This window comes from Rhineura floridana, chromosome 4 (assembly GCF_030035675.1).
Source record: "Rhineura floridana isolate rRhiFlo1 chromosome 4, rRhiFlo1.hap2, whole genome shotgun sequence".
Lineage (NCBI taxonomy): Eukaryota > Metazoa > Chordata > Lepidosauria > Squamata > Rhineuridae > Rhineura > Rhineura floridana.
This window is the reverse complement of record NC_084483.1, coordinates 191,120,656-191,145,171: the sequence shown is the minus strand read 5'-3', so window position 1 is coordinate 191,145,171 and position 24,516 is coordinate 191,120,656. Positions and strand designations below refer to the sequence as shown.

General features: G+C 43.2%; 1 protein-coding gene across 2 annotated transcripts in view; it reads right to left on the bottom strand.

Moving 5' to 3' along the window:
- Window positions 1–14,326, bottom strand: part of FOXN2 (forkhead box N2) — a 59,770-nt gene extending 45,444 nt beyond the window's left edge. Inside the window, exon 1 of one of the 2 annotated variants that reach the window (XM_061625647.1) lies at window positions 14,090–14,326. The gene's annotated coding sequence lies outside the window, so the exon portion shown is untranslated. Of the gene's footprint in view, window positions 1–12,305; window positions 12,425–14,089 lie in introns of those variants that run through there. The other variant, XM_061625648.1, reaches the window with a different exon arrangement.
- Window positions 14,327–24,516: the final 10,190 nt, after the last annotated feature.

Sequence of the window (24,516 nt, the reverse complement as noted above, 5' to 3'; positions counted from 1 at the left end):
TGGCCAACTCAAACTGGTCTACCAGCTGCGCCCGTTCCTGGAAGCAGCTGACTTGGCCACAGTGATACATGCATTGTTGACATTGAGGCGTGATTACTGTAATGCACTCTAACTGGGGCTGCCTTTGAAAACACTGAGCAGGAGGTTGGACTCTATGGCCTCACAGGCCCCTTCCAACTCTATGATTCCATGAAAACGGTTCAGAAATTGCAGCTGGTTCAAAATGCAGCAGCCAGAATGTTAACTGGAGCACAGCACAGGGATCTTATCACTCCTGTGCTTTATTGACTCCACTGGCTCCCAATTTGTTTCCAGGCACAATTCAAAGTGCTGGTTCTTACCTTTAAAGCCTGAAACAGTCTGGGACCAATGTACCTGAGGGACCGCTTATGCCCATATGTACCTGCCTGGGATTTAAGATCAGCTGCCTCTGGTCTCCTCTGAATGCCTGGAATGTAAGATGTCAGACTGGCAGGCACATGGGAGAGAGCCTTTTCAGCTGTGGCCCCCAAGCTTTGGAATACCCTACCCCAAGAAGCCCGCTCTGCTCCCTCCCTGATGGTTTTCTGGAGACTTCTGAAAACCATCTTGTTCCGGAGAGCCTTTGGGAGGGACTGAAGGTAGAGCCTGAAACTGATTTTATTTTCCCCGCTTTTTTAGTTTTACCTCTTTAGTCCCTTTTAATTTCACTCCCCTATATTTCTTAACAATATTTTATGTATTTTATGTATTTTTATCTTTGTTAATGTTTACTGTGTATGATTTCATTGTGAGCTGCCCTGAGCACCCTATTGTAGGATAGAAATATTTTAAATAAATAGATAATAAATAAAATACTAGACATGATGGGCTAGTTCAGATTCAAATTATTAGTTAGCCCTGTGAGAATATGTCTGAATTAGCCTCAAGCTCGCACACTGCCCCCCTTCAGTGTGGAGGAGTTTGGAAATTTTGCTTCCTTGTTAGATTAACTGCAGCCTGCCAACCCACCTGAACCTGACAACCTGTGGTTAATCTTAAGTATGGTTTGTTGAAACAAGCCTGCTTCAAACTATAGTTTAAGAAGTTGGCTTTGTTTCAACAAACCATACTTAAAGCTTAATCAGTATAGGATGGGACGTAATGCTAAACTGTGGATCATCTAAAACAGAAGCAGAAACTTTCAATCTAGTCCTGTATCTGTGGCAGAGGAAGAGGAGAGAGAGCGCAAGAGTGAGATTTGCTGTGGCTCATCCATGCAACGCTAAACCATGGTTTAGTGTTACATGTGAATCAGGTCATTAAGGACACTTTCTTATCACCCACACTGGTCTAAACATATTTAAGTCTGTTGTCACCCTGAGTGGAAACCCATTACTCACCCCAAATTAAAAGGCAATTATGGAAAAGTAATTCAGACACTATTGCAGTGCAATAATATACACACTCGCCAGGGAATAAGTTCAATTAAACTCAATGGGGCTTAGTTCTGAATAGGATTCATAGGATTGCACTGCAAATCTTACTGATATCTAAAATACCGGTCTAAAAATGGAAACAAGACTCAAGCCCAGTTCCTTTCTTCTGATGGAAATGGGGAGGAGTGAAGGAGTGCTTTATCTATGCTGTATGGGAGACCTCTCCATAAAAAAGCACATCTATCACATCATTAGAGTGCAAATAGGAGCAACCAAATACAGGCACCAACAATGCTTCTATTAATTAATCTGCCTTTATCCCCTTAAGCATTATTGTTCTCAAGCATTTTCCTAAGGGAAACCAACTGGATTTTCCCATTGTTGAGAACCATCTGTCTGCTGCTACCCCCGGCATGGTGGCTGGGACAGTCAAGTCACCATGGTGTTCAGGGGAGAGTTTCTGGGGGTTTTTGGAGGGTCAACTAATCTCAACATTTTATTGAAATCATCTGTGTTGCAATCAGCACATTTGCAAACTTATTGTGCTGGGGGTGAGGGGGGGAGTTGGGAATTGGCAACACGGGTTACAAATCAACATTTTAATTTGGCTACCTAGGCCAACTGCTGAGTATCCATATGGGCCTAGAATCACCATTCACCAACTCTGCATGCTCCAGGCTTAGAGTTACACAAAGAAGTATTTTCTGCACCTACACCTTATCAGAATCTCTAATACCAACCAGGCTTTTATGTTCAGACTGCAAGGACATATGTGGATGGGCAGTCTGATGGTAACCGAGGTTTCTCGAACACCGTGGAATATGGTTCCCTCTTAAGAGCCAATCTATACCTGCAGGGAACTCATAGGGTACAGAGTTTCTGGGACTGTACCATTTCATGCCGCAGGGGTGTAGCCGGGAGTAGGGGGAAGGGAGGTGGGAAATGAATTTTCTTAAGCTCTTAAAAGGACTTGGCGTAATGGAGGATCAGCACTTTAGAGCAAGTCCCTCTCTGCCATGCAAGTTTTCCAGGGGCAGGTAAATTTCAATATGGAAGAGCAAAGCATGCAATCCCTCACCTATAGCCTGAAATGCATAGCTCACCAACTCTCTACTGGACAAGTTAGCCACTGGCCCTCAGAGATGCTCAAAACATATAAAAGGGGTAGGAATGGAAAGATCTGTCAACTTCAGTTCTCCTAGTTTCTCATTTTTCCAATCTTAGATTCAGGTCTCCATGTTTCTTTCTGCAGCTATTTGCTCATCAATACTCTTCAGCATTTCAGGGCTAATTTTTTTTAGCATTGTAGCGATTTTTTATTATGTATTGTTATGCTACAGTATTTGGACTATCTGTTTATGTAAACCGCTTTGAGCACAGACTATCTGTGGAAAATGCAGTATATAAATAAACTGACTATTGACTAATTTGTCCTCATAAACACATTTTTGTATGCAGTTTTGACTAGTGTAAAGCATTTGCCCCTACTATTATGCATTTCTGTATGTCACTTTCACTAACAGTCATTTTTATGCACACTTTCCTGTAATCTCTACATTTTTGTAAACCTTGTCTGGTTAAAGAACTGGATTGTAAAATTTGGACAAGTGCAAATTTTCTAAGCACGGCTGTGTTTCAATTCCCATATTGTTTGATTTTGCTTTGTCTGTGCATGCGAGTTTCCCTGGTGGGAACCAGCACATGCAGCCAAAGCTGCAGGATTTAACCCCTGCCCATCAGCTGATGAGCAACAGTTCAATCCTGCTCTGTTAGGCTGCATGTGCTCAGTGCAGGACTGTTTGAAAGCCATTTTGCAAACAGTCCCACACTGCTCTTTAAACCTTGGAGTTTTAAACCTACCCGTCAAATTTGGCCTTCCAGGAGTGGAGAGAGAAGGATATGGCCCAAGTCTTACCTTTGGAAGACCACAAGGCTTTCCAATATGGGAAGGGTAAGCTGACAGAAGGGTGAGTTTTATAATATTTATGTTTTTAATCTAGATATTAATAGAACGGTAACAGGATCTTTTTAAATGTATACGTATTTGTGTTTGTTTAACTGTTACTACTGCATCCCCCAAACCATCCACAACTGGGTGAGCTACAAATGCTAATAAGGAACATAAGCCATGCATTTCTATTCTTGTTTACATGGCCTCTTTCAGATTTTACTCGGGTACATTCATGCAAAGAAGTAAAAGACAATGACGTCTCATGACTTCCTTTAGAAAGCAGGTTAGGATTACAATGAACCAGAGCTTGGAAAAGTTACTTTTTTGAACTACAACTCCCATCCCAGCCAGCTGGGGCTGATGGGAATTGTAGTTCAAAAAAGTAACTTTTCCAAGCTCTGCAATGAACTGCAAAACCATAACCACTGCTTAAATTGTGTGTGGCTGTGTTTGTTTTTATAATTTACTGCTACAGGAAACAGCTACTTGAGAAGCTGAACCATTAAAAAAAATTAAAAACAATTAAAACAGATTACAGTCAACAGAACAGAGTGGGTCCAAAAATATATCTCTCAGCTGTCAAAGCATTTTAGTATATGACAAAAACTATACAATGAAGATGCCAGATGCAGCTTTGTGGGAAGGAAATCCCAGAACTTTGGGGCTGTCACAGAGAATGACATCTCCTGTGGTCACAACCCCCCCCTCAAACTTCTGAGGGTGGTGGAACTGGCAAGGGGACCCTTTCTGATGAACTTAACACCCAAGAGGGTCTGTAGGGAAGGAAGTAGCCTTCCAGATATTTGGGGCTTTAAAACACTGTTTAAATAGCTATGACAATTAATTCCTACCACATGTATCTATCTGGCCACGTGCTAAGGTGTACTGGTTACAGAACACTGAGTTGGAACTGAGGAGATCCCAGAGGAAGGCTGGAGTGACTGTCTGATAAAATGTTATTTCAAAAAGTCACTGTGATTAAGTTCTAACCTCAGCCTTTCTTTTTCTCTCTCTTTTTTTAGATTTTGTATAAATGATTAATGGACAATTATTTAACACATTAAACGATTAATTACTTGCAAATATCAAAAGAAAACAGAAATTCATGACACACCAATCTCTTTAACAAATGCAATATGTATAATAACCATCTTTTAATCCTTCCTAACTCCTATTCCTGCACCTATTTTATCCAAATCATAACTCCTAAGGGGGAATTTTTACCATGTTAGTTTTTAAAATACTCAAATCCACTTTAGTCTGTTCAGCATACCACCTCCAATACCAGAAGAAGTCCATGGTCATCATGGCAAGTAGCCAGTGATCACCTTATTTTTATTACTTGTTATTTATTTATTTAGACAATTTATATACAACTAAACTACAATCAACTCTTAGTGGTGTGCAAGGAATACAATACAGAGGAAATAAAAGTTAAACTACATGCTTCATGAATTTGGCTAAACCTCTTTTAAAGTAATCCAAGTTGGTTGCCATTACTACATCTTATGCCAGTGAATTCCAAGGTTTAACTATGCTTTATTTAAATAAGTACTTTCTTTTGTCCGTCCTGAATCTTCCTACATTAAGCTTTGTTGGATGACCCTGAGTTCTAATTTCATGAGAGAGAGAGAAAAAATGTCTCTCTGGCCCCACCTGTACTATATATTTAATGCAGTCATTCATTGGCGATCACACGTGGCCGAGTAAGATTGTCTTCCAAGATAAGGTCTTTACCAGTGGGTCTGTAAGTGACTGTGGAGGCCAATTCTGGATTCACACAGCCTCCCACAGTAAGGACATAGGTTTCCAGATGGAAGATGGTCGCGATGAGGATTTGTTTGACGTGCCTTCCGCTTAGCTCGTTTGTCCCGTTAGCCCTGTATTCATGCTTCTTCAAAGTCCACAGCACCTTTGATAATAGCCGACCTCCATTTGGGACATTCATGGGCCAAGACTTCCCAGTTGTCAATGTTCATGTTACATTTTTGATCTGACTAAGGCCTTTGACACTGTGGATCGAACTGCTCTCTGGACCATCCGTCTGAAAACAATGTCCTGATAAATTGTGAATATTTTGCAACTCCTTCATGACAACATGACAGCAACAATTTTGGACAACAATGGCTTTCAGAGCGATCCATTCAGAGTCTGATCAAGTGTAAAACAGGGATGCGTCATTGCTCCTATCTTATTTGCTATCTTCATTGCTATGATTCTACACATTATTGAGGAGAAACTTCTTACAGGTGTGGAAATCATATATTGAACAGATGGAAAGCTTTTTAATCTCAGTAGGCTGAAATCAAAAAGTAAGGTAATGTCAACCTCTGTCGCAGAACTTCAATATGCCGATGATAATGTAGTCTCCGCACATTCAGAGAAAGATCTTCAAACTATCCTAAATGTCTTCACAGAAGCATATGGAAAGATTGGGCTCTATCATACCACTGTAAACAGTCTTAGCTTTCCCCAAAGAATTCTGGGAGCTGTAGTTTGTTAAGGGCTCTGAGAAGTGTTAGAAGACCCCTATTCCCCTCACAGACCTACAATTCTCATAGTGGTTTAATCGGTGCTTTTTTCTGTTGTTGTTAAAAAAAAAAAAGAGGTGCCAGTACCCAAAAGTGCTGTGGGTGCCAGTACAAAATAGTTCCCATGGGTAGCAAAAAAAGAGATAATGCTACTCCATACCAGTGAGTGCTCTCACAAAAAAAAATAAAAATGGGTTTAATAGTCAATCTCTGTTCCCAAAGGTCTCTGGGAAATGTACTCTGTGAGGGGAATAGGGATCTCCTAAGAACTTTCCCTACAGTTCCCAAGAGTCTTGGGAAGGGGGGAAGCCATGACTCTTTAAAGTGGAATAATACTGCTTTAAATATATAGTGCAGATGGGGCCTCTATCAACTTTCTCCACACCCTGCATAATCTTATACACCTCTAACCCATACTTGCGTTCTTTCTGAACAAAGCAGTCCCGTACACTGCAACTGCTTAGATTTTTGTTCAAATACAAGTGGTATACAAATTGTCCAAATAAACAAACTTTTCATCATAGAAGAATTGTCGCAGCCCCATATAAAAATCTATAGCTACCACCATCACCAAGTGTTTTAAGTGCCTGGGATTTTTCCAGTTCTACCTACGTTTTCTTCCCACTTGACAAGTGTATTCCTTGGTGTATGAAGCGTACAAAATTGAAATTAATCCCAGGGATAGGCTCTCCAGATGCTGCAAGACTACAACTACCATCATCCTTGAACACCGGCCATGCTGGAGAACCCAGCCCCAACTAGAGGGTTGCAAGTTTCCCCATCCCCTCTTTGACACAAGCCCCACGGTGCACAAGAGGTATGGATGCTGAATGGGGGGGAACCTCAGCTTCCCCAACTACTAAAACTGCAGTGCTGCCATCCAAAGGCTTGGAAGTACTTTTTGCCAGCTCCCTCTATGTATAGTTCTGACACTTTATAGCCCTGTGCAGCATTTCCGCCTGCAGCTTGGAATGAAAACACCATCGTTTTGCCTAGTAAAATACTATTCCCCCTGCAGGGAAAGATCCGAGTTGGCTGTCAAAAGGCACACGATTCTATCAAGGTACTCAAAGCAACACTATAAGCGGATCAGGATAATATAATTCCTATGTATCAAATAGACCGAGGAAGCTGCTTTTTCTGTCTAGACTGAGCTGAAAGATCAGACAACGTAATGTAGGGAGAGAGGGAGGGGAGGAACTCTGTTGCAAGGTCATGTGATATGACTTCTGGTACACCACTTCCCACGCTCTGAATTGTAGTTGCATTAAAAAAAGATCTCCTGCACAAAAGTCATTTCCCCCATAAGATACGCTGCTGGTTTTACACTGTGTGGAAAAACACCGCTATTCCACCCTTCCCCCACCAAAAAAATATGAGGAATTTTATAGACTTAACAGTGGGTGTTAAGTGAGAGAGAGAGTTTATATGTGCAAAGTTACAGACCAATGAAATGAGATGCCTGAAGCTTGTTCATCATATGGGCTTTTGCTATACCCCAATTATGTCACAGACAAAGCTATCAGTCACGACTTCTAACCCACACTGCCTAATGTCAGAATGTCCAAATATTAAATGAAGTACATTTGACTTTGGAAACAGAGAGATTACCGGGGGGGAGGGAGAGAGAGAGAGGAATTTAGATGGTAATCCTGCTCATTCTCATCTGGGAGTAAGTGCCACTGCATTCAGTAAGACCTGCTTCTCGGTAGACATTTACAGCATTGCATGGTAAAATGGTTTTGCACCTAGTAGTACTTGCAGTACAAGAAAGGCATTGAGGGCAGGAGGCACAATGCTTTGCTAGAACCACATCTGCAAATCTTTCTGATCCACAAAAATCATCGCTGCTTGTGCCACCTGTGCTGCTCGCTGGTCATCTATGCCATAAATCAATTGAGGGCTATGATGCAAACGCTACTTATTTATTTCAACAGTTTATATTGCCACTTCATTACAGTCGTCTCTGAGCCATGTACAATAGACTCAATACAATGAAACTAAAAATGAGTTAAAACTATGAAAACATAGCTCAATTAGAATGCCTGCTGGAATAAAAAAACCTCTTCAGTAGGCACTGGAAGTTCTACAGGGAAGAAGGGGGTCCATTCGACCTCAGTTGGTAATCAGTTCCATAAAATTGGGCCGTAATACTGAACAGATAGCTCCTGATGGAGACGAGTTGTGCATTTGAACCATGGGGGACCACTTATGGTGGCTCCCCCGAAGGCCTCAGTGATCAGGCAGGGATATATGGCATCAGGCGGACCCTGATTGAGTTTGCATTCACATTTCAGTCTGCATGTACTTCACGCAACACCTGCAGTTGACATGTTCTTTTCGTTTCTTACTAGAGAGGTGTAGTGGATAAAGCATTGGACTAGGACCTGGGAGGCCAGGGTTCAAATCCCCATTGAGCCATGAAGCTTGCTGGGTGATCTTGGGCCAGTCACAGTCTTTCAGCCTAACCTACCTCACAGGGTTGTTGTGATGATAAAATGGAGAGGAACGAGAACTGTGTACACCACCTTGAGCTCCTTGGAGGGGAAGGTGGGATACAAATGTAGTAATAAATAAAATAAACAAATGAAAATAAATTCAACATATTTACAGCCAAGATGGACACTCTCCTGACGAAGAAGGAAACATCCCCTTTTGCACTTGCTGACAGGGATTGTGGCCACCTTTGCTAGGGGAGAAACCTCACACACAGACCCAGGTAATGCAAACCAGCTAGTGGGAATGTCCATCTTCTATTTGTGGGTAGAAATGAAAGCAAGCGGTCATTAAAAGCACATTTCTTGGGCAGTGGTGGAAGTTGAGAAGGTAACAGTAGCTTAATAAGCTGCCTTTAACCTTTAGCAAAGACCAGTTTCAACACTGGAAGAAGGGGAAGGGGAGAGAGAAGATCCAATCTTAATTTTTTTCGAGTTCCCCATCCCCCTGCTAAGTAAGAAAATTAAGCCAGGGTGGAAAAAATCAGCACCATACATGTTGGACATGACCCAGCAAAAACAGAATGCCTTTACGTCCTACTGATTTCAATAGGGGAATAGAATACATAGTGAACTCTCCCGTACTGAAATTGGTGGAAACTGGAGGAGCTTAGCTTAGGCGGCAATCCTAAACACCCACTTACCCAGGAGTCAAGTCCCGCTGAACATAATAGGTCTTACTTCAGAACACGACATGTATAAAATCATACTGTTAATTTTTTACATTTCTTTCCTGCCCTGCCTAGAAGGGGCTACAGGAAACGTACATGAAGTGTGTTCCTTGCTATTATATTCTCCCAGGGTACAGTACCTGCAATATAGGTTAGCCCAAGAAGCAATGACAGGTCCAAGGTCACTCAGTACGTTTCACAACTGAGAGATATCCCAGGTCTACCTCATCCAAACCCAACTTTTCCGCCTCCCCCAATCTTGGATCTACAATCCTCATCATCCGCAGCTAGCATGGTAAATGGAAAGAGATGATGTCGGTTGTAGTCCAATAACATCTTGGGACTCGGGTATTGAGAAGGTTGCTTTATGTAGGACAACCGTTAAGGCACACTAATGAGCCAAAGTTATCTTTATACCCGTCCAAGACGCTCTACCTACTTTGCAAACAGAGAAAAGAGAAAGTCCAAATGATGCAAGGAAACTGCATTGGGCAATGAGAACGACCATCATGAATTTGAAAGCTGTTTCTTGCTAGCTTCAGATACAATAATAGTGTTGTGTTTTACCTTCACAGCAAGCCACCTAAGCAACAGAACTCATTCTCAGTAGTTTATTAAAAAACATATATTATTCAGGAAGCTATCAGAGACCTGCCAAATCTTTTAGCCCTCCTCCAGAAAGTTTACACCTTACCTCGCATCTCCCCCCAACTCCCGTTACAAAAAAATGGAGAACAGATTACAGAAGTAAATCAAGCTTTTAAGACTGCTTGTTAAATACAGTTCTCACCCAAGTATAATTCTTCACACAGAAAGCCCTGAGGATGTAAGGTTAAAAATTTCCTGCCACTTATAAACTTCATTTTTGAGCTATATCTGATAAACCAAGAAAAATGGAAATCATCAGAATTTAAAGGCTACAAAACTGAGATCACTTAGCATGGGCTAATAGTTCCTTTAAAATTAAGATTACTGTCTACCCTCCCCCCCCAAAAATTTTTTTGTTTAACGAGAGTGTTGTAATCTAATTTTTGCACCTACTGGGCAATCACTGAAGCAATTCCAACCCATTAGACGGAACAGGTAAACTGCATTAAATGCAGACTTAAACTGTTCAATCTGCTACCACCTGATGTAGTTCAACTTGGCCAGTTTAAAAGGGGGATTAGACAAATTCATGGACAGGATAAGGCTACCAGTCAGGATGGATATGTTCTTAGGGTTGCCAGGCTCAGAGCCTGAGACTGATCCTGTATCTTTAGGAGAAAAGAAAGTCAGCCAAGTGCAGGTGTTCTTGCAACACCATAATGGAAAAAACCACAAGGTGGAATTCTCCCTCCCCCCTGCACAACTTTTAAAGATACAGAAGACCTCTTGGTTGCCAGGCCCAGCCTCCAAGAGGTCTTCTGTATCTTTAAAAGTTGTGCAGGGGGAAGGGAGAATTCCACCTTGTGGTTTTTCCCATTACAGTGTTGCAAGAACACCTGCACTTGGCTGACTTTCTCTTTGCCTGAAGATACAGGATCAGTCTCAGGCCCTGTTCTACCTCCACCGTTGGAGACAGTATGCCTTTACATACCAGTTGCTCAGATTCCCAAGTGGGGAAAATACTGTTGAACTCAGGCCCTAGTTGTTGCAGGCTTTCCAGAAGCATGTGGTTGGCCACTGTGAGAACAGGATGCTGGATTAGATGCGCCTTTGGCCCATCTTTTGCTGTTCTTAATAACCAAGGTTTTTTGAAGACAACCTGGCTACCCAACTCTTATTTATTTTATTTCTGAGATTTGTTAGACGCCCATCTGGAAGAGGTTCATCTGCCACTCTGGGTGACTTACAACCAAACACAAGTACATTTCATATAAACATAATCAAAATCCTAAAAATTAGAAATTAAAAATTAAAAGCTTAAACATTTAAATCCCCCATCTTCCTGATGCACTAGTAGGGCCCTGGCATCAAATGGGAGGTGTGCCATCAGATGCAATCGGTTTCACGAGCATGGCTGTCTCTGTGCTCAAGTGATCACAGAGGCCCCCCAGAGCTGAGTGGTCCAACCTAGTAGATGTCCTTCTATTGTATTAAGTAAAGTTCACACTCAAGCTTCCATTTCTACTCGGGATATTTCCTGCTTGCTTCCACAAGCAAAGGCACTTCCAGTAAGCTGGGGTGTGGGTATATTTTACACTCCTAGTATCTAAAGTTAAGGAGTGCTGGGCTGGGAGCCCTAAGTTTAACCCTTGCTCAGCCACAGTCATTTTGCAATCTTAGATCAGCCTTCAACCTGGTGTCCTAGAGATGGTTTGGATTATAGCTCCCATCAGCCCCAAGAGCTGATGGGAACTGTAGTCCATAACATCTGTAGGGTACTAGGTTGGGGAACGCAGCCTTAGAAAAAACACAACCCCTAAACCTGTAACTCCCTTATTTCCAAAGGGTAAAAAAAATAATTGTTTACCTATGTGTTGTTCTGTGGGGGAGGAAATGACGTGGAACATATAAAATTTGTCCCTCAATACCCATGTCATTTTTTAAAACAAACTATTACATATATCCTACAAGGTTTGCTCATAATCCTCCTATTTATTAATTAAAATATCTAGGCCACTTTCTGACCCACATAATCTTCAAAGCAGCTTAGACAACTGTCACAAACAAAAAGGGAGTAACAGACATAGCTAAAAACATCAAACACCACCATAATATATAACATAAGAGATACATAAAAAAACCTGTCAGCCAAAGTAAAAACTCAGAGGAAGGAGGATCAAAGCAACACCCTCCCCCTCATAGCCATGCAACTATCTCCCATTTGCAGAAATCGCTTAACATGCTTTTCACATTTGCAGAAACCATTTAAACTGCTTTCTGCAAATCATGATTTCCCAATGCACATTTGGGGATATAAGAAAAGTAGTAAAATAAAAGTAGTCCCTAATCCTTTCCCTGCATGCATATAGGGGATTTGCGGGAAAGGGCAGATTTTAAAGTACGTTTAAAATTTCCGCCTGTTCTGTCAGTGCCTGCGTATGTTTTAAGCGCGAGAGTAAAGTGAGCTTTCCCCAATTGTGCCAATTCCAGCATTGGAGGTGGGGGATGTTCGACTTGATCCATCCCAAACAAAGACGGCCCAAGTTTTGGTTGCACCTCCTGGCCTTGCAATGCAGCGTCAAGAGTTTGCATTTTTCGGCAAGCGGAGGGGAAGGGAGCCATTGAGAGAGTAGGGAGGCAGGACTGCAGCACAGAGAGGGGGGGGGACGGACCTTTTTTTACGCTTCCATAGAGGAGGAGGAGGAGTTCCAGCCTGCGCCGGCCTTTGTGCTGGGCTGCTTTCCACGCAGCCACACACACGCTCGCAGCGTAGCCCGGGTGACCCTGCGGCCCCCTTTCCCCTGCGCAAGGCTTTGCCAGCCACGTGGCTGTCACAAGCTTAACCAAAATGGGGGAGGCTCAAGACGGGAGGAACTGAAAGAAGCCGGTGGAGGCGGTCGCGGAAAAAGACGCCAAGATTTTATTTTTAAAAGCAGCGCATCATTATTATTATTATTATAAGGTGGGGGAAGGAGAGAGAGAAGGCGAGAATTAATTCATTTGCATTTAAAAACTTTCAAGGCAGGAGAACTTTTCTTTTCGCCATATGCACCGGATGATCTTCTGCGATGGAAGAAGCTGGATCCGTGCACTCTCGCCCAGAAGCGGGAAAGATTTAAAACACAAGGGTACAAAATGTGAGCGATAGGTCAAGCACGCCACACGCCCACCTCGCTTTACCTTGAGCCTCTGCAGGGGGCTGGGGCAAGCACATCGCAGCGCTTGAGGGTGAAGCAAAGTCCGAAACGGGTAGCGGAAAGGACGCATTTGCAGCACCAAAGCAAGGGGGGGGGATCTAGGGCAACCAGACTCAAGAGACAGGAGGGAGGGAGGGGGAGATCCGAACTCCTCCCGAGGAGCCACTAAAACGCCACCCTGCCCGCTCGCCTGCCCCATATGCCACAAACCTCTCCCCCTCTACCCAAAGGAGCCCGAACCATTTCATAGCGCAAACACAAGCTATCAGGATACACACACACACCCCTCAGTGGTCAATGGGGACGGGGGGAGGATGAAGGATCCTCCAGGTTTGGGTTCCCGTTAGAATGATCCACCCATCTTCCGAGGGGCGTATTTAGATACTCGGCTCCGACACTCCTCCACCATCACCCCAGCCAGCTTTTCACGCGTCCTTCCCATTCAATTCACTCCTCCCCACGCCCCATATAACCAGGTCCGACCCAGATATTGCTCCCCAGCTCAGCAGTCCGGCAATCAAGCTCATGTCTATGTATGTCACACGCACGCACGGTGCCTCTTGCACAACTGGCTCGGGCAGATGTCTTCTTTCACCATCCAAAGAAACCTCCTCGGGTTTCTCAAAGTCTTCCTCTCTTTTCTCTCCAATTCCGCACACGGATCGTCCCTTCACCATCAAGTGTGTGTGCGTATACACGCGAACACACACGCAGCCAGCCCTCTGCCTTCAGAACGCAAATGTCTTTTCTCCATGCACACGCACACAGAGCCCCCCTCAGCTCCCACGCACACAACCCCACAAACGCCCGTCCAGCTCGCGGGCCCTCTGACACAGACTCTCCCTCGCCACCTTTCCCCTGACACCTAACCACCGCGGACCCCCACCTCGCCCTCAATCTTGAAACCAATTCACTCCGCTGGAAGGGCTTCCACATCACACACCCCACGGCACAAGTTAAGCCTCCGCGCTACCCACACCCCAGACATCCGGCAATCGGGGTGGGTGGGTGGGTAGAGAAGGAAGACACCAATAAACCATCTCACCCCCCCCTTCAAAAAAACAAAACAAAACTGTAAGTACGTACTCCGGAGAAAAGGACAGACTGGTTACAGTCTAGAACGAGACATTTAGAAGTAAAAAGGGATTGGAAGAAGGAAAATAAACCCCAGGGTTGGAGAGAAATTAGGGAATTGGGTAGCTTCCACCCCAGATTTCTCCCCCCCATCCCCGAGATAGTTAATAAAGGTTCAAACTCACTGTACTCATGAAGCTTGTGCAAGGGGGAGGGAGGGAGACTGGGGGTCACAATATGGCAGCAACAGGGGAAATGTGTCAGGAATCAGCAGCTGCTGCTGCCGCCTCTGGTTTTCCTTGCCCTGCGCAGCAGCAGCAGCGGCAACGCCACCGCCTCCCTCGCCTTCTCCCCATAGCAACAAGGCGCCCGGGCCGCTAACTCCTCCTCCCGCTCTCCCCGCATGCACAACCTCCTTGCGCACACGGCCAGTTTTTTCCTCCCCTTGTTGCAATCGGGCCGCCCCCCTTTCCCTCGCTTCTCCTCCGAGAGAGCGGCCGAGTCCATTTCAACGGAAGGGGTGTGGGAGGGATCGGTTTTTGTAATGGGAGGAAGTCGCTGTTGGGAATAGTTTTTTGGGGGGGGGGTTGGCTGACCTGAAGCATGCGTGCATATGGCATGCTGGAGCTTGATGCAAAAAAAAGGCCTAGATTTTATTTATTTATATTTATTAAAACAAAATAAAATCTCCCTCCCTCCCCCCCCCACACGCCGGCTTGACTCTTCCTTCCGTTCAAGAGTTCGTGCCTAAATTAGATAGGTTAAGGGACGGAGATCATCCGTACAACGTGCCGTGCATCGGAGGAGGAGCAAGTGTGTGCGTGTTACAAAGGAGGGATATAGCCTTGGGGCTGACAAGAGTGGGAAGAGAGTTACAAGGGCAGTATGCTTTGTGGATGGTCTGTAGGTGCTTTGCAGGCTGCACTCAGAGTTTATGCATGTCTGCTTGAAAGTCCCTTAAACTTACTCTAGCTGAGGGTATGTAGGATTGCAGACTTAGGGGAAGAAAGTTTAATTTTTCTAAAACCCGGTTTGATTAAACTTTGGACCTCTGTGATGGTTTTTGTTTTGCTGTTGTTGTCGGGATATTCATTGCTCTTTGCTGAAGTGGAGTGACTGAAATTGAAGTCTCCCCTTTAAGACTTTGGCGGCTGGACCTTAGGGCCCGAGTCTAGGGCCCCACGGCTCAGGGAGTTCCCCAAATGACCACTCGTTAGCAGACAAGATGGAAGCCACCTCAATTGAGGCAGCATCTTTGATTTCTACTTCTTTTTTGATGTATAGTTAGGGACCAGCCAGGCAGCATGTACAGATGCTCATTTCATTATTGTTACTTTAAAATGTGTTGCCCTTTTCGACAACAAATTGGTACTTATCTCCAAGTATCGGGCACAGAAGCAAACTCTTTTGTTTCTGAAGATATAGTGATGCTATGATTTAAGTGAGTTTAAAATGTGAAATCGCCACTGCTCAGAGCATATCCCTTAGAGTTTTTTGTTCTGACATATCAGGAATGTAGAAATGGCTATAAAGCATTGAAAGGAGGAAAGGAGAAAATAAATGCAGTACATATTGAAGCCGGAGGGGCTGTGTGACAATTGCACTGGCTGCCAATTAGCTGTCCAGTAAGCTCAAAGTGCTGGTCTTGGTGTATAAAACCCTATACCACTTAGGACCAGGATATGTGACAGATTGCTCTGTTTTGTGCAACATAGGAATTGCTCTTTTAGTGTTGTGGCACCTACCCTTTGGAATTCCCGCCCCTTAAATATTAGACAGGTAACGTCTCTTGGATTTTGGGTGTGTGCTGAAGGCCATTCTCTTCCAACAAGCTTTTTCAGTAGAGATCTTTCTCAGTCTGCATCTGTATTGGAACTGTTTTTGATTTTTTTGTTTGTTTGTTTTATCGTTTGTTGTTTGGCACCCTTGGCTTCTTTGGGAGGAAGAGCAGGATATAAATGTAATAAATTAAACAATAAATAAATAATTCTGGGGTCTAAAATTACCTAGCTGCTCCCCTGAAAGACTTGATCAGCACCGTTGCCATTTTTTTTAAAAAAATCAGGGGTATATTCTTTTCATTGCTCATATACACGTTGCAAGAAGCCAAATAATGTGCACATAAAAGAAATCCACAGAGGCAGTTGGAGGTTTTGGTCGATGGGGTTTTGTTTGTTTGTGTTTTGCCAGAGGAGCAAGCCATGTTTTAGTTTCTATAAAGGGGCTTGTCTCTTTGGCAGTGTCAAAACCACTTCCAGATTCATACTGCGGCTGGAATTTCCGCACGTTTTTGAATGCATGCTGATTGGTATTGCTTGGAGATTCCAACCTGTTTTGGATTTACAAGGAGGATATGGGACTGTGGGAGGTCATTATTATGGATTAATTATTCATAATAGAATTTGCACCTTGATCTTAAAATAAAATAAGAGATACACTGGGTGATATGCATTGTTAGTCATACATATTCAGAATAGATCTATTGAAATCAATAGACTTATGTAACTTATAAGTGGTATTCAACTAACAAGTTGTGCTAGCACAACAGGATTTCTCCCCCTTTCCCTTGTGCTGTCGCCAAGTCTGCTCTGAGAGTTGGGGGAACAACAGATTTAGGGGTTGCACAGGGAGAGGAGAGGGAGTGACCATACCATGGCACAAGGAAAAGTCTTTGCGCTGATGGAACAATCTGCTTAGTGCTACGCTGAGTACAAGCCTATGTCCACTGATTTCAATGAATGTACTCAGAGCCAGTGTGGCATAGTGGTTAGAGTGTTGGACTGTGACCTGGAAGACCAGGGTTCGAATTCCCACACAGCCATGAAACTCACTGGGTGACTTGGGCCAGTCACTGCCTCTCACCCTCAGAGGAAGGCAATGGTAAACCACCTCTGAATACCGCTTACCATGAAAACCCTATTCATAAGTCGGGATTGACATGAGGGCAGTCCATTTTCACTCTGAGTTTGGCTTACATTAGATATTACCCTATATGTTTCAAAAGCTGTAAACTGTAACTGTGTACCCCAGGTCGTGTGGGTCTGGGAATGTTTTGAAACAATGTCTTTTGTGAACTTTTAAAATAGAGTGACTTAAAAATTTTGTTCAAAAGGTTATTAATACTTTTTAAATTAGAATAATGGAGCTGTAGTCTTCCTCTGCAGGAGTACAGGTGGCTATCCATAAGTAGATGTTGCTTACATTTTATTTTCTGAAATTTAGCTGAATTAAACATGTTTTTACAGGCCAGGAGCAGTGACGAAAATCTCATTTTTTGTTTCTGTTTGTAAGCCTGAATGCTCAGCTGTTTGTTTTGTGTTGTCCCACATCTAGTATCCTTATAGTTGTATAAGCCCTTCTGGCAAGAACTCTGGTATTTGTTCAGCTCAGTCTACCATGTGCTGTGTTTACACTGAAGAGTTCTGTGGCATGATGTGGGATTTGGGGGGATGGCATTCACATCTAAACATTACAGCAATATGGCACAGTCAATATAGTCAGAAAGAAACAGCTCTCATAAGTAATACTCCCAACCTGTTATACAGGGTATATAACAGGTGTGGGGAACCTTTGCCCCTCGAGGTGTTGCTGAACTACAACTCCCATAATCGCTGGCCATTGACCATGCTTGTTGGGGCTGATTGGAGTTGTAGTTCAGTAACATCTGGAGAGCCAAAGGTTCCTATACCTGGTGTATAGGAGATTTGGGAGCTTTTCCAGTCAATCAAATTGTGCCTGAATGGCATTTTAATCTCTGTGGGAGGGCCGGGGAACCTGTAGCCTGTTCAGATGTTGTCAGACAACACGTCTAATCATCTCTGGTCATTGGCCATGTTAGCTGAGGCAGATAGGAGTTAGAGTCCAGCAACATCTGAAGGGCATCAGGTTCCCTAACCCTGCATTATGGGGTATTGCACAGGCAATGGATGGGGAGAAAAGAGATGCCAGAGGCTCAGAGGACTGGAGTTGAAGCCTTGTGGTTGCAGGACCAAACTACATTTGATGCTAATTGCCTGATTAATATGTCTTGTTTTTAAAATTTAAGTAGGTAGGTAAAAATAAGAGACAGTGACTGGCCCAGGGTCACCTGTGGACTTCATGGCTGAATGAGGATTTAAACCTTTGCTTCCCAGGTCCTAATACAACACTCTAACTACTACACTACATTGACTCTTTCTAGGGGGTGCTCACTATTTACATAGAGCAAAGGTTGAGGCCCAATAAACCTGGCTAACAACCCGCATGGACAGAGAGTGCGCCCTGAAACGTTACCCAGAATTCAATACTCAGGGGTTCCACAGCAAACCTGCAGGGCTTCCCATAGATGCTGTGGAAAGGGTTCTCTTGAAGCTGGTTTCTATAGCAACTACAGCTAGAACCTGCACAGGCCACGACTTTTTGTAAGGCCAATATAGCGGGGTTTTTTTGCTGAGCCCAAACAGAAAGGCGGGTGAATGACAGGAGAGGCAGCCTGCTTTGCAATCTCCCTGGCTGAATTACCCAGATAGGCTTTGTTTTGAAGGGGTATAGAGATCCTTCAGGTTTAATTGCCAATAAATCAGCATGACCTCCACTCCCTGGCATCTATGAAAAACACCAGTCTTTTCAACCAGAGAATGGAGAGCAATTTTTACAGTGTGTGCAAACTGTCTACAGTAAGATAACAGAAATGACACACGCCTTTTGGTCCATTAAAGGCTATGCTAGATAATGAAGGACTCCATTAAAAGCATGTCCTATTTGTTTTCTGGTTATGTTCATCTTGCATTAGTGCTTGTCTGTTTTAAACAATCTTCCTTTAGCCTGATGACTTGGTATTTCTCAGGCTATTTCTCAATTATTTGATTGCCCTTTCAAAATACCTGTCTTCTAGAAAAGGGTATCCCCTTTCAAAGCTGATAGGTGTGTATATAATTTTCTGCCAAAGGAAAAATGCACAAAATTACTGTTTTTTAAACAGAGCTGTAGTGTGGTGAGATTATATTAAGAGTTCTCCTACCTGCAGCAAGTAATGGAGAGTGGGAGCTGGTCCCCCCTCCCCATTTTTGGACATGCCACAAATTTTAAGACTGCAAACTCCCTTCAGTTCCTCCTGTATCTGAAAATAGGAGTGTAATGGCCAGGTAACTAGCACCTTCTCCTCCCTAGAACTCTAATTATGCAGGGTTACATTGACTGGTTCAAAGGATGCAACACAAGCTGATCTAAAATTACAGAACCATAACAGCTTGATATGGCCTGGAATCTACGAGTTTGGTTATAAATTTATCATATTTCACACCCCATATTTTGGTCCCCAAAGACTTTGAAGGTAGCAAGCAAAGAGATTCTATAAACAGAACCAACCAACTTAAATCGGTTGTAAAAATGCACAAAACAGCTTAAAAAGGAAAGAAACAAACACCCGACTACATGAAATTGTCTGTCTGTCTGTCCGTCCATCTGTCCGTCCATCACAGTAGGATGATACTAACTTGCCCCAAAGGTCTGCACAAACATTTTATTGCTCATCAAAAGGCAGAGCTTGGAAGATTACTTTAAAAAAGTAATAAATTACACTTACAATTACATGGCCCAAAGCAGTAGTAATTACCGTTACAATTGCTCTGAAAGTAACTGATTACTTTTTCTCAAAAGTAATCACTACAATTACATTTGTTTCTTTTTTTAAAAAAAATGCCTACAAGGTGCTGGCCTTGGCTGCTGCACATCTAAGTAGCCTAAAACAACATAAAAATAAACACACACATACAGAAGTAGTAGAATAATAAGATAGAATAATAAGATAGCAATGGTGGTCTCTCCACTGGTAAGGGAGGCGGGGAGGGAGGCAGAGGCCACTACTCAGATCTTTGCACATCAAACCAAGTGCAACCCCCCCCCAGCCATCAAGCATAATCTCCCCCACTTAACCACCTCCTGTACCCTGCCCTGCCACCAAGTAAGGGACACTCACCCAAGCAAACATTTCCCCCTGAGATACAAAAAAGTTAAAATACTGCAAATGCAGCACAGTAGCCAGACAGGGTGGTGGAGGCAACTTTGTGTGCCAGGTGCAAACACAGTATTCACACACATGTTATCTTTCACCTCCACAGTTCTTTATTTCCATTCTGCTGCTGCCTCCTTCTCCTCCTTTATCCAGTTCTTGCCCTCCGGCTACTTATTCCCTCCACTCCATTCTTCACCACCACCATCCATTTTTTAAACAATTGTTTTCTCCACTCCACCCTGTCTCGCTCTCTACCTCCTCCCGCGTTGCCTCCTACCCACCCACAGAGCATGAGGGAAGAGTGATGCTGCACAGAAATCCAGTTTGAGGCACATTATTTTCATCTACAAATCAGAGGAGCAGAAGACTCCCCCTGCTCCCCTCCAGTATTGCCCAAAAGTAATATTGGAAACATTACAATTACTCATTACAATCAAAATGTAAAGGATTTGCCCACTCGTTCCTCAAAATGAATTACTTCCAAGCTCTGTCAAAAGGTAAGCAGCAACTGAGCCAGGTGTCATGACCAAAAACAAAACAAGGCCCACTCACCTTATTTGGGAGGGTGGGGCCTCAGGTGTTGACAGATAGGCAGAGGTATGATGAGGTAGTTCTGATGGCCTGACCTCAGATCATTTAATACATTTAATAATAAAAATTAAGAGAACATATGTATTTATTGTGTATCTTAGGCAGCCTCTCTATGTACAAGCCTTAGAGTTGCTAATTTTTTATTTCAAAAATTCTGGTATCTGGCCAAGACCAGTGGAGGCTGGGACCTAGCAGATTTTGGCAGATCAACGTGGAAGTTCTCAGATATCTGGGTGCAATCTCAATCTCCATTGCTCTGCCACTACAATTTGGCCCTTCAGCCCAACAGACTCTGAACAGGCAGTTACAGAGGAACCACAGGCATACATGGGTTGGAATGCCATACAGAAGCACCTGGAGATCTCATTTAAGCCAGGGATGGGGAAGTTGTGGCTACCCAGATGTTGAACAACATCTCTCATCATCCCTGACCATTGGCCATGCTGGCTGTGGCTGATGAGATTTGAAGGCTAACATCTGGAGAGCCACAGGTTCCTTACTCCTGATTTAGACATCCCTGATTTAGGCAATGATTACTTCAATGTGTAGTTGCTGCTTTCTTGGTTTTAATTTGCTGTATTAGTTTATTATTTAACTAATAATAGTTAAACTTGCTATACTAGTTTGTGTGTTGTGTTGTTATGCTGCTCTGGGCTCCTTGGGAGGAAAAGTGGGATATAAATTTAATAAATTATTATTATTATTATGTACTTCTTTGTTTCTTCCTATTTTGTTAGGATGTGAAATATCATGCTAGTAGCAAGCTATGACCCTCTGTGTCGCAGAGTGGTAAGTGGTGGTAACGCAGCCGAAGCTCTGCTCACGGCCAGAGTTCGATTTCAACGGAAGGAGGAAGTCAAATCTCCGGTAAAAGGGGTCGAGGTCCACTCAGCCTTCCATCCATCCGTGGTCAGTAAAATGAGTACCCGGCATACGCTGGGGGGTAAAGAAAGGCCGGGGAAGGAACTGGCAATCCCACCCCATATATACGGTCTGCCTAGTAAACGTCGCAAGACGTCACCCTAAGAGTCGGAAACGACTCGCACTATAAGTGCGGGGATACCTTTACCTTTAGCAAGCTAAAGCAATCTAGTTTCTCTGAACTCATGCATTTTTCAGGAAGCAGAAAAGCAAGAGACCATAATTGTTTGTGGATCTTTCCTGCGGAAGCTAGAATAAGATATCTCAAACAGGGATTCTGCAAAACTTCTATATCCGATTCTGGAATCCTTTGAAAATGACTGTATGAGTGACTACTAGGCCTAGTCTTATATGCATTGCTGTTGGGAAAGTTAATCCACATCCCTGGGAGATATCCTAGAGGCCTGTCTGTATACATGGAAGGCGCTGGTGCATCATCATGCAACATTTGACTTAGGCCCCATCTGCACTATACATTTACAGTAGTATTATACCACTTTAAACTGTCATGGCTTCCCCCAAAGAATCCTGGGAATTGTAGTTTTTTGTGGGTGCTGAGAGGAGACTCCTGTTCCCCTCACAGAGCTGCATTTCTCAAAGTTCTCTGGGAAGAGGGATTGATTGTTAAACCACAGTAGAAATTGTAGCTCTGTGATGGGAATAGGGGTCTCCTCTCAGTACCCTGTAGTTCCCAAAATTCTTTAGAAGCCCTAAATGTTTAAAGTGGTATAATACTGCTTTAAATGTATATTGTAGATCAGGCCTATATCACTGACCTACATGACATCCTAGGATAGCCTGAAAAAACATTTTGGAGGCTTCTCGTAAGTCCTATGTCATGTTAATCTCAAAGTCTGTCACTGAAATCTTATTAAATCTGGATTTTTGTGGCATCTAAGGTTTTATACTGCTTCAATCTGCAATCAGATCAAAACTGCCCTGTAGTTTTCTCCTAAAATCCTGTCACATTTTATACTACAAACATCCCGGTTCTTTTTTTTACTCTTGCTTTTAATGTACAAGAGTGCCATGGCCATGTGCTGAAATGTGTCTGCTTCTTTGTGACATAGGTAACCACTCCTCCATACTTCCTGTTGATGCCATATACCAGCATTCCTGTACGATTTGTTTCGTGGAAATTAGTAATGGTTTAGTACAGCAATCGCAACCTAAACAGAAAAACTTTAAAAGTATACAAATGAAAGTATGATGGCATGGCATCATAGTGCAATTAAATTGTGCTCAGAAAAAAAAAAGGAATGAAGTGGGGGTGGGTGGGTGAGAACAATGGAATGGGCAGTGGTGGATGCAATAATGCAGGTACATTAGGGAAGCATCACAGAACGACTGATAAATCAGGATAATATGTGGACAGTCTAGTATAACTCTAATTCTAATGCACTATTGTGCCAACAACATGTTGCTGCATTCACCTACAATAAAACAATCTGAATGGGCACAATGTTGTCTACAAAAAGGCTCCAGTCACATCCACACCATATGTCTAAAGCACATGGCTTCCCCCCCAAAGAATCCTGGGTGCTGTAGTTCATTAAGGGTGCTAGGAATTGTAGGTCTGAGGGGTAAAGTACAGTTCCCAGGATTCTTTGAGGAAAACCATGTGCTTTAAATGTGTTTTAAATGTGCTTTAAACATATGGTGTGGATGTGACTTCACTTACTGCTTCTAAGTTGCTTGTGTAAACAGCTCCTTGTCAACATGTGGTAACATTACTTAAGACAGCTCTGCTGCTAGTGACCCTTGCTGGATCGTCACCTTGCAGTGGTGAGTGGGCTTGCATGTTCCAATGAACCCTATGAGTGATGCCGTCGGGAGTCATGTACTCCCAGCAGGGTCACACATGGTGGTAAGGCCAAGGGAGAGGAACCAGACAAAGAACGATCCAAGAAAGTCCTCAGCGGCAGAACAGGAGGATAACAATGTGTACGTTACAACGGCTGTGAAGGCAGATGAAGGCTGCAGCAGATAAAAGACTTCCAATCGTCGTGGTATCCATGCCATTGGATCAAAGCCTTTTTCTGTCAAGATTGTGTGTTGATCATCGTGCGCCGATCTCCCCACATAAAACAAATTCACGCACAGGCGTCTTCCAACCAAATTATCTTGGAAGACAATCTTACTCGGTCACGAGTGATCGCCAACGAACCGCTGCTAGCGAGTGCTCTAGTTGGCAGGTCTCTGACCACTCCCTTACTTTGCCTGGTAGTAGGGAAGGAAAGATCTGCCAATTCCAGTTCTCTCAGTTTCTCATTCTTCCAGTCTTAAATTCAGTTCTCCACATTGCTGCAGCAATTTCTTTTTTTTTTTCAAAAAATCCTCATGAAAATTTTCCAACGTTTTAGTGCAAATTTATCCTGACAAACACAATTGTAGAGGTTTTGACTACACATTTTTGCAAGCCATTTCTTGTCATACAATGCATTTTTACATGTTATTTTCACTCATAGTCATTTTATGCACATTTCCCCTAACATATGCATTCCTGTAAACATTGTTTGGTAGGGGAACTGCATTGCAAAATTCAAATAAGTGCAAATTTCAAAATTTGGCTGTGTTTCAGGTCTCATATTGTTTTAGAAAGTGTGAATTTGATAGATTTGGTTTGAAATGCAAACTGAATTGAAATTCTAGTCCATCCCTACCTGGAAGACCAGGAATAGAACAGTCTGCCATGAGAACTGGGACATCAGCATAGGCTATTATTGCATAGTTTGCATCAGCTGAATCCTTTATTTTTTAAACAACAACAACAAAACATCCAGACGCACTTTGATTGTGAAATTCTAGGCTGCCAGTTCTGCAGTTAGATCCTTCCTTCCAACGCAGCAGGGAGGTCTGCCGGCCCTTAGCTAAGGACAGACAGAGGGGCATGTCCTCCTGTAAATCTTTTTACCACTGTAAAGGGGGAACAAAATGTGGGCAGAGCTCCCATTTAGATAATCTCCCTTTGTATATGTTGTATAAACACAAACTATTCAGTGCTCACAGCTGCTCTCTGCAACACAGTAATTGGTGTGAATGGAATTAATACTTTCTATAATGAACATGTCTGCACTAATCCGAGCTGGTCTAATTCTTTGCATTTTG